Source organism: Triturus cristatus, chromosome 11, assembly GCF_964204655.1.
Source record: "Triturus cristatus chromosome 11, aTriCri1.1, whole genome shotgun sequence".
Classification (NCBI taxonomy): Eukaryota; Metazoa; Chordata; class Amphibia; order Caudata; family Salamandridae; genus Triturus; species Triturus cristatus.
The window spans coordinates 263,996,603-264,008,076 of NC_140594.1; positions in this window are offsets into that span (position 1 = coordinate 263,996,603).

The window sequence follows — 11,474 nt, forward strand, 5'->3', positions numbered from 1 at the left end:
CCATAGCACTAGAGATGCACACAGAGTAACTGCGTCTTCTGGTCAGAGTGTGAGCAGCTTAGCTTGGCAGCCTCTATTCAATGGAAGAGGCTCATTTGAGTACCTCTGGAGCTGGATAGCATGCACGCATAAGTGCTTTACATACCAAGACAATTTGTATTCTGGTATGGAAACGCTGATTGATATCATGGCAGCTTGAATCCGGGCATGGCTTGGTTCTTTAGAAATATGAACAATGCAGATTCTGATGTAGAAATGGAGTTTCGTGGGTTTATATCAGGTCATTGCGTTCAGATTATCTTGGTTGATCAATTTCTTAAGTGATTCATGTCGAAGGCCTATTTGTTTTTTATTTTGTACGGGGACTACCCTGTTCATACCTCAGTTCCATTAACTTACCTATTTTCTTTTTAGCCCTTCAGCGTTTTTCGTTGTTTAATTAGATATAGCTCCTATTTTTTTCTTTATTAAACAGGTGTGGAGAGTACCCACATTTCACATTTTTTCCTTTTTACTATTCCCTACTTTAAGTTATATGTTCTTATTTCTGTAAACCTAACGTTTAACCCTAACGCTTTGTTCTCCCATTGTTTTTTTCAATTTCATTTTGATTCCTGATTTAATCACTCTTAGGTTTTTGTGATCTCGTGAAATTAAACAAAGAAAAATATGTAATCTTGCAATAGTGTTATAGTGTTTCACACAATAGGACACAATGTGAAAACTTAAATATCAGTAGTGCTTTAGACACTGTTGTGAGGGAAGTATAGAATCTGGTTTGACAATGGTGCTTTAAATATGAAAGGCAAGATGAAAACACAGCATTGCGATGTGTGCTTTTGACACTGAGGGAATGTTAACCCAGGACAGTGCTTGTTACTAAATGAATAGCTTGGCCGAATCAGCTCGGTCATGCTGAGCACCGGGTCAAGTACATTGAGGAGACCCTGGCACAGTGAGCGGCCACCATGCAGAATGGTCAAACCTCGACTATTTTAGGATCAGTGATCACCCCTGACATAATGAGAACCATATCTTTAGCATCACATGTATTTTATCTGACACAAGAACAGTGATGGCCATTAGGATCTGGCACAGAATGTGAACCTGGTGGTATATCTCATGGCATAGAATATTCTTTCTTCATTTTTTCCCATTCGGTCTCACTGTATAACAGTAGCCAGTGATCCTGCTGGTGCTCAATTATTTAGGTGTATCCATTTTTTTCAGTACGTCCTACATCTGATAAAATATTTGAATAATTGTGAAGTAAAATGCCCTGCTTGAACAATAAGACCTAACAGTGGGGCCTTCTAACTGCCAGCCCCTAACCTAATGTCACTCTATCAGTATTGTCCCTACTATACTTGCAGGGGTCTGTGTGCACACCGAATAGCGCCCACCGCCACAGTGCTTGTTCCATCAGTAACCTACCAGTTTCAAACAGAAGCACAGGTGCACCACACAACAGTTTCCAGAGCAGAAAGTTCTTCAATTTCTTCTTTTTATTCCATTTTCATTTTGCGTAGATAAAAAAAACGAGTCCAGTTCTAATAACTCAACACACAGTGTACTGTGTGTTGATTGTGATTTGTGATTTTAAACAGAAGCACAGGTGCACCACACAACAGAAGTTAATCAATAAGGACAGATGTAAAGTCTATTTCCAGAGCAGAAAGTTCTTCAATATTTTCTTTTTAATCCATTTTCATTTTGCGTAGATAAAAAAACCGAGTCCAGTTCTAATAACTCAACACACAGCTGTGTGTTGAGTTATTAGAACTGGACTCGGTTTTTTATCTACGTAAAATGAAAATGGATTAAAAAGAAACAATTGAAGAACTTTCTGCTCTGGAAATAGACTTTATATATGTCCTTATTGATTAACTTCTGTTGTGTGGTGCACCTGTGCTTCTGTTTAAAATGCCCTGCTTGTTTGCATACTTTACAATATTTCTTGGAGTGAGGGGATTGGAGGGTTTCCAAAATCCAAAGCTGAAACTGTCACTCTTGCGTGTTACTCTTGGTCGCCATGCGTAGTCGGGCCGGGTATGAACATATTTGCTCAGCATTACTTTTGGTTCCCAGTCTTGCCCTCTCACCAGCATGTTTTGAAACCTAACAATTTTACTCTGGATCAGGCAACCTGTGTGACAGGTACAGATCACTCTCCCAAAAGGCAACCCATAAGCCACAAACAAAAATGTTTAACTCTCTGCACTGCACTTTGCTGATGAGGTCAGGACTAAACCATGTGTTTGTTAGCCTGTCTTCCTGGAACCCACCACAAACGTCATGCAATTACTACACACAGAATGAATTACAAACATGAGAACATAAACAAGGGGCACCAAGTCACAGAGATGTAATAGGATAACTTAAATATTGTACATCTGGCAAAGGGTTAGGGCTTTTCAAGAAGTCTAAACAATGTTGATGTTTGAATTCCTGAACATTACGTTTGCAAATGCTCAGTTAGTTCAAGAAGCAAGAGAACACATGTTCACTTGATGGGATACAAAGGTGCAGGAAGCGATAATGAATGAGATGCTATGAGGTATACAATGCCATTCCCTGTTTCAGTGTTTTGTTCCATCATTTGACTTTTGGTCTAGAAATCTTTTTTCCTACCTTCTATTTTATTCTAAGGTGATTAAGTTGTGTCATACAATTCCAAACATACATGTCTTTGGTAAGCACACACACGCACACACTAATAAATAGAATTGTTGCCATTTTCACAAACCCATAATGAATCGTTGTCTCCTGGTGAGCAGTGTGATAGTGTCGTTAGTTGGTAGAGGTCAGTGAATTAGTGATTGTGGGGCCGATTCATAAAAGTCCTCCACACTTGTGGGGGAGGCCCTACAGTCGTGGTGGGACCTCTGCAATGGGTAACTGCATTACAGATACCCCGCCATGACTACGGGGCCATGAGTGTGAAGCCCTTCATGTATCGGGCCCTGAGAGTACCATGGTCTTGTGGAGGAGGAGGAGAGAGTAAATTAGCATAAAGTGTGTTTTGCTAATTTACTCTTTTAGAACTGTTAGTGGTTCATTCACTTCATTGTATACAATTGACCAATATTTGGTAAATATATATGCCCACTTCACTAATATCCTACAATAAAAAACATTTTACACAGGTATAACTCAAACTTAAGTCCCACCCCTGCTATTGCTACTGGAAGGAGTGAACAAGATGCCAATGTCAGAGTGAACAAATATTCGAATGAGTCTCTTTAATTGTTGATGCTAGTTTTCTGATATTGTAATTATGTAAACTCGTACTGAATGGGTAGACACTTGTTTGAAGCTGAAAGCAGTGTATTGTGGGATGGGAGCTAAGGTTCAGTGAGTGTGCCTGAGGTGAGAGCTAAAGATCTTGCGATAACCTTTAAATGTCATTTGTTTTGGTTTTTACGCCATAAATAATATGAATGAATGAATGAATGACTGAATGAATGAATGAATGGATGCATGCATGCATGAATGGGAAATTTAAAGAGCACAGCTGGTACCTTGAGAAGTGTGTCTTCTCACCATGACTACAGTTGAGGTAGGTGGAGAAAGCGGCAAAACCCAGAGAGAAAATTAGAGGGAAAATACCTAGCTTTTTGATAGTTTTCTAAAGAACAAGTGTGAAGTAATTTGTCTAAGTTTAGCTGGAAAGTGATTGATTCCAGAACTTGGTTGTGAGGTAGCTGAAGGAGCATCCATCCTCCCGACCATTGATGTTTACGATGTGGAACAAAGAGAATATCTTCCGAGCCTGAGCGGCGTGCATTTGCTGGTCAGTAGTGTTTGAATCATGGTTGGATACAACTGGGCCCTCGAGCAGTGCCAGTCCTATGGCAAAAGTAAAATGCTTTGAAGGGACATCGTTTGTCAATATTATGCCCTGCTAAGATTAACTCTCCTGTAACTTGAACTTCATTGTTTTTAGGGCCCTTCGACGCCTCATCATTCATTACTCACATCTTCCGGGTATGTTGTTTTCACCCTTGCCTTCCTAGGAATCAGGGTATCTGAGAGTGTCCTAATTCCTCCACCATCATCCATACTCTGACACTTAGGGGCATATTTATTAAAGAGATGTGCAACCCTTGAGCCACACAACGGGGTCAAGAGTGATTCAACTCTGATTTATCAAGCCACGCAGGACCCCTTGCATGGCCCTGCGTGGCTTGATAAATCTAGAGTAACGCAGCCCAGCGCAAATTGCTGCGTTGCATTACTCAGCGCCAAGGAGGCATTCCATGGGTGGAGAATGGGTGTTTTCACACACCACCCATGGATTTTGGCGCATATCCAGATTCATCATTACTGGTAGACCTGGGAATGTGTTAAAATGCTACACATCCCCAGGGTAGGCATAACATAACATTTCTGTGTGTGCTGCATTCAGAAAGAGGAAAAAGCCTCAAGAGATTCCCCCTTTCTGCACAAAAACAATCCTATCAATCAAATGCATTCTTTAAATAACTATTAATGCAATCATGTCCCCTCAAAAATAGCTTGTGGGGCTAGGAAATTAGCCAAAATTATGTCAAAAGAAAGCTTTGCATTTGGAAAATTAACTCAGTTCTCAAAAATGGGTTCTCCTTTTCATTTGGCTGAAATGCCAGCCTTTAAGTAAATGTATGATTTAAACTCAAAAAGTAATTGTATAGTTTCCCAAATCCATATGTGATTAGTTGCTTCACTCCAGGCATTGTTTGTATTCTGGGACAAGTCATTCTGGTTTTGTAATTGGATATACTAAACTACAAGTCCCAATATCGAAAGAAAAAACTGCCCTAGAGCAGTTAGTCTTGAATGGACATAGGAAACGTGGAATAGGTGCAGATAGATAGTGACTTCCATCAAATACTTGTATGTTCTATTCTCATTTAAGTACTAAAACCTGGCTCAAAGATGATTGAGCTCCTTTTGTTTAAGAATAATTAGTACCACCAGAGAATCAACAGATACCCAAGAGAACATGGAAATTCAAAAAATAGACAAAAAGACTACACCAAAACATGCTTTTGTATATTACTGGGCTTTGGACCACCAAACTGTAATCCTTCAACCGCTTTGGAACACTAGACTGGCTATCTAACAGAGATTACTACCATCAGATACTTGCACTACAGTCTTAGAGATTTGGACATCCATTTTGATGGGAATTGAAAATCCCACCAATGTAAATTTAAGGAAGCTCAAGCCCTATTTAATTTATTCATAAAATATATCCACTCAACTCATATTGCAGATCAAATGTTGGGTGTAGTATGATGTGGCAGTGTAAGAAGCTGGCTCTGTATATACTATACCAAAGTAAGGTATAGTGTGCACAGAGTCCAGTAGATCCCCAAAGGTAGGTAGAGGCTAAAATAGAAAATACCTTACTCGCTTTTTGTGGTAGTGTGGGTGAGCAGTAAGGCTTTATCAGAGGGTAGTGTTAAACATTTATTGTACACACTCTGGCAAGAAATGATGTTACACACTCAAAGACTGAACTCAGACCAATTTGTTGGTAAACAAATTATAATTTAGTTATATTTTATTTCTAGAACCAAGCCAAGCCTGGTGCAGGTAAGTAAAATAATACTTAGCAAAAACATTACAGTTGAATGCAGTTGTATGTACTTATTTTGTATACAGGTAGGTCAATTATATGGAAACACTTGAGATTACTTTTCAGTTACTTTGATGGTACTGTATGATTTATTTTGGATTACTTTTCTTACTCAGTGGGATATGCCTAGATATCACACTGGGACATTTCCTAAATAAAAGGTAAGTAAAATAAGTTTTTCTCAAAACACAGTTTCTTAGGTTCGCATACAAAACACCCTCCACACCAACGTTTTTCGGAGGAAAATATTCAATGCAATCCTATGGAAGAAGATAGGGTTATCATTTTGCAGGTAAGTAAACAGTCTTAAGGGGTGAGTTTCTGGGGTTACAACAAGGGTTCCCCAAGGTCAAGGATGCACTCTCAAAGTCCCCTCAGTGGCACTAGGGCGGCCAGGTGGAGGGTGCTGAAGCCCAATATTATCCAATAGGGGATATGGGGCCTCAGGTTGGTGGCTGCTCACGAGCAGTCTACAAGGTTGAGGGGGCAAAGCTCCTGGACTTAAGCTCAGGTCAAAGGGAGATTCAAGTTAGCACCCAAAGTGCACCAACAGAGGCACAAGGACGGCCGGGTGCAGTGTGCTGTTTTGGCGTCGAGTGCCCTGTTGTTTTCAATGGGAGTCGCCGGTTTTGGATTTTGGCTGCAGGCTCGGGCAAGGAAGTCTTCTGGGAGGAACCAACAGCTGGGCAGATAAGTTGGAGTGCTCAGAGACGTAGGTACATCTCAGGGCGTCTTCTCCAGGGCTCAGGAAAGCCGGATGCAGGGGTGAATTTTGAGGTCGAATTTCACCATACCGGGTCACTCGCTGTTGGGGGGGTCTCTGTACAGAGGCTGCAGGTGATGTTGGGGAGTCCTGGAGGGGTCAACCCATGGTTACCTCGGAGTCTGGAGTGCTGTGGACCTCGCTGGGACCGGGCAACTCAGAGTCTGGGCGTAGGCGTTGGGTGCAGTGGTGGTTCCAGGCATCGAGTTTCTTTGTCCTCAGCAGGCTCGGAGTCTTTCTTTTGTGATTCTTTTGAACAGAGCTGCTGTTTACAGGAGATCCGGTCTTTGTTAAAGGCAGTCAGTCAACCCAAGAGTTCTGGAGGTCGCTGGCTGCAGGACAAGGCAATTTTTGGTTCAGGATCTCGAGAAACTACAGACAGGTTGGTAGGGCTGGGCCCAAGTCAGTTCTTCTCTGCAGTCTCCTCTGCTGGCCGTCTTCTTTCGTCTTTCTTCTTCGTAGGTTGTGGGAATCTGCCTTCTAGGTTCAGGGCTGCCCCCTAAATACTGTATCTAGGGGGCATTTTAGGGGTCTCGAGGTCAGTAGTCAATGGACTACTGACCTTAGGGTGACTACACCCTTGGTGTGCTCACCCCACGTTGGGGAGTGGGCATAATCCCTACCACTGATTGGAGAGTGCCTGCTATCTGCAAGATGGCGGGCACTGAAGAGTGAGCTTCAGCTCGCCTCCCCCAACTGAGGAGTGGGATTGGCAAAGGTGAGCACACATTCTCAGCATACAGCATCCTTGAACTCCATTGTTGGGCGTTCCGACCTGCCTTGTAGTGCCAAATCAAGTTCTGTGCCCCAGGAGGTTGTTCTTCTTGCTGCAAAGAACTTCAAAAGAACTAAGGAAACTTGAGAATCAACAAATTGTGCGAACGCGGCTCGTGAAATTGACTCAGTGCCTGTTTACCGCCGCCGCATCGACCTCCAGCACATGCCGGATTTCCACGCATTGTGCTGGTAAACCACGCATCCCTGTATCAGATTTGACGTATCACTTCTCCTGTGTGCAACAGAACTGACCCATCGCCTCCCCAAGGACTCAGGATCAGGAACTGACACATCGTCGTGTTTTCGGATGCTTCCCATCTCTGCGACTGTTTTGCCTAGTGGATTTTGACGCATTTGAAGGTACAATGTGTAAAACCACACATCCATAGAGTCCTATGGACAGAATTGCTTGAAACATTTTAAAAGTCATATTTTGAGTTATGTGTGTTGGATTATTGTAGTTTTGGTCTTGTTTGCTTTAGATAAAGATACTTTATTTTTCTCAACTGGTGTGGTGTCCATTTGTGGTGTTTTCACTGTGTTATTGTGTGTTTGAGTGCAAATTCTTTCAATATTGCCTCTGAGATAAGCATGTCTGGTCGTGCCAAGCACTCTGAGTCACTCTGGTGGTCCTGGATTCAAGATCCAGGTCCAGTCCTTTTTACCCAGGCAGCAGGCAGCTTAAAAGCAGTCATTCTTGCAGTGAAGCAGCACAGCAGTCCTTCTGAATCTTTCACTGGTCCAGAGGTGTACTGAAGATTTGGGTCTGAGGGTTCAACATTTATACTTGGTGCCAGCTTTGAAGTAGGAGACGTTTCTAGAAACTTTCACCTCTTGAGGTGTCTGGAGCTTCCTCCCTCCTTGCCTTGGCCCTAGCTTGTCTGCGGAAACAAAAGTCTAGTGTCAAATCCTTTGTGAGTGTGCTCAGGCAGAGCCTTTGTGATGTGCAAGTGTGGTAGGTGACAGCTCCACCTCCCATCAAGTTAGAGATGGCCCATCCTGCCAACATTTATTCCCCCTTTGACTGTCCGGGAGCAATACACATAGACCAATTGCCAACTACACCCAGTCATGTGTTCCAGGATATAGATTTAATGCATCAAATGGTTGGAAAAAGATAATGCCAACTGTCCAAAAGTTTGCATTTTCAGAATTGTGACTTAAAATTCAACTTTACCATTACAGAGGTTTTTACATTACAATTCTTTAGACCCCAAACTCAACATTCCGACTTGCTCCCAATTATTAAATGTAATAAGGTAACCTGATGTTATCCTATGGAAGAGGTAGGTCTTGCAGTAGTGAAAAATGAATTGAAGAGGTTTTTACTACTATAAGGACATGTAAAAGTTAAAAGGGTCCTGCCTTTAAATATACTGCATCCTGCCCAATGGGCTATTTAGGGCCTACGTTAGGAGTGACATATGAACTAAAAATAAAGGTTTAGGCCTAGCAAAATGTTTATTTTGGCAGGTAGGAATGGCCATTTTACACTGCACAATCAGGCTGCAATTGCAGCCCTGAGACATATTTACAGGCTACTTAAGTGGGTGGCACAATGAGTGCTGCGAGCACACTAGTAGCATTTAATTTACAGTCCGTGGGTACATGCAGTACCACTTTACTAGGGACTTAATAGTAAATTAAATGGGCCAAGTTGATGTAAGCCAGTTTTACCATGTTTAAAGGAGAGAGCACAAGCACTTTAGCACTGGTTGGCAGTTGTAAAGTGTTCAGAGTCCTAAAAGCCAGCAAAAATGAGTTCGGAAAACAGTAGGGTGAAGGCAAAAAAAGGTTTGGGGATGACCCAGCAGTCAGGGCCATGTCCAGCACAGTCCTTCTTCTGTTTTCTGCAGATAAAGAGGTGTTCTGAATGGGATGCCTGGTCATACCATGTTTAATCCTGGTACTTCCTTATGAGTAGGAGTGACTCCTGGCCCCTCATGAACCAATAGGAAAAGGTTCCCAGGGGTAACCCTATCCAAGTTTGCAAAAGTTCCTATGGCCGTATTGCAAACAATCACACAGTGCCACTCTCTACTTAAAACCAATATGGCAGACCCGCTCTACCCCTGTTCAGAGCTCCTGTGCCCAACCCAGAGGTTTGGCCAAGGAAATGAGCAACGCCTCCTGTGTGGACACTTCAAAACAGTTCTGGCAGCAGCTCCTCTCCAACTGAGATTGGTGCATGCCTTACTTGAGGGACAAAAGATGGTCCTGCCCAGGTGTCAGTTAAAATGTGCCCGTGAACAGCGTGGGACTTTTTGAAGATAATCAATTTCCTGGGCCCGACCCAAATGGTCATCCTGTCAGAGGAACAGCACGCCTTCCCAAACTCAAGGTCTTTGTCTCAGCTTTCGGAGCAAGTTCACACCTCATCAAGGGGAGCGGGTGGTGGAATTCAGCTGCCAAATGACAGTGTGAGCTCATGCAAAAAGCTCTTCTAGAACCTTTAGGCAAAGACAAAGTAAAGTTCTAAAACTACTTTTTTCAAAATATTTCTACAAATCTGACTTTATCAGTAAATTGGGCTTGTAATAAATATTTTAGAAATTCAATAATTAATTTTGTAGCTGTGATCTCGCCAGAGACAACATTATGAAATGTAATATTGTATCCCAATGCTTCCCTATGGAGCAGCTAACCCTATGCAATTCCAGGTGCCAGTCGGATTTGTAGTTTTAAAACAGTAGAGCCAGGCTGGCACAATGAGTGCTTCAATCCACTAGTGGCATTTAACTTACAGGCCCTGGGTACATTTAGTACCATATACTAAGTTCTTGTAGGTAAGTTAAATATGTGAGTTAGGAATAGAGAAATGTCTGTCATGTCTTTTGATTTGAGAGATTGATGTGTTAGCCCACACCTCTGCCTGTGAACAAATGTAACATAAAGAAAAAATGACTAAACTTGTATGCATGCACATCACCTGGGGGGAGCCTGACCCTCAATATAGCACCACATATGCGAGTGACTCTTCACTCGATGACTGATTGCACAGCGAAAATAAAGTATCTCACATTGTCATTAGGTAAACACATTCAACAATGAAAACATTCAACAATGAAGCAATAATCTTTAAACTATTGTTCAAGCCTTTATTTGGCTTATCACATTAGTAGAGTTTGATTGTTTACAAATAATTATTTTCTGCACTTGATATCACAAAAATAAATCAATTTAACGAAAGCAACACATTGTCAATATCAAACTCAGTTACAAAATATTCAATATGATGGCAGTGTCCAATGCATTTCGGTATCGTCAAATCCCTTCTTCAGGGGCCTCTGTAAAGAGGTATAAAACATGATTGCAATGGAATGGAACACTACGATATTTGTAGACAACATACAGGGATAACTGGTGACCAGGGATGCACACAGACACGAGTGATAGTGAAAGGAGCAATCGGTGACGAAAGAAAAATCGTAACATGCACCTTAAGCACCCCGTGCAATGTCGTGATGTATTGATTATGAAAATGTGCCCAGAGTTCACTGACAGAAATCATAAAACATGAGAACGAAACACAAGAACCGAATGCCAGGTAACCGAAGAAGTGAAACAAGCTTTAGTAAAAACAAACCAGGTATTCACAAAGTACACACTTGTGAGGATGAAGAAAACTCAAAACTTACTGAATATCTGAACTCGTCTAACCAACAAAATATAGGAATGACCTGAATAGGCAAACTGGAAAAATAGACAAGAACCCATAAGGCTAAACTGTAAACATGGTCTCACGAGCAGGTTTTGATTTGAGAAGACGTGCATGGGGGCCTGGTGAACAGGTACCCAGAGCACAGAGTAAAAAAACAGAAGCATCAGTCCACAGACATGTGAGGTGATCATGCATAAAGAAGCATTTTTTCTACCAACAGAACCAGCTCAACTAGAGATAGCCTGGCTATCACCTCTTTAAAAAAAAGCCACACTGGATCTGGGGTGTTTGGAAAATTTCAGACCAGCTCTAGTGTGTAGCAAAGCTATTGATACATACAGCACTCAACAAACTCTGAAGATTTGTGACTCAAAACAATTGCTTTGCCCTTTGCAGTCTGGTTTTAGAGCTGGGTGTAGTACTGAATCTGTAGTAACATCAGTGCTTACTGATCTCCGGCATCTTGCTGATTGTGATCAATCCGCAAACTTCATATTGCTACATTTTCAGGGGCCTCTGATACTGTTGACCTTCTCATCTTATTACAAAGTCTGGAAGGTCTTGGTATAAGGTATGAAAATGGCTACAATATTTTGTTTTGGAGTGGTCTGTCCAGGTGTAACTTGGTCCACTGTTGCCTAACATGCAGA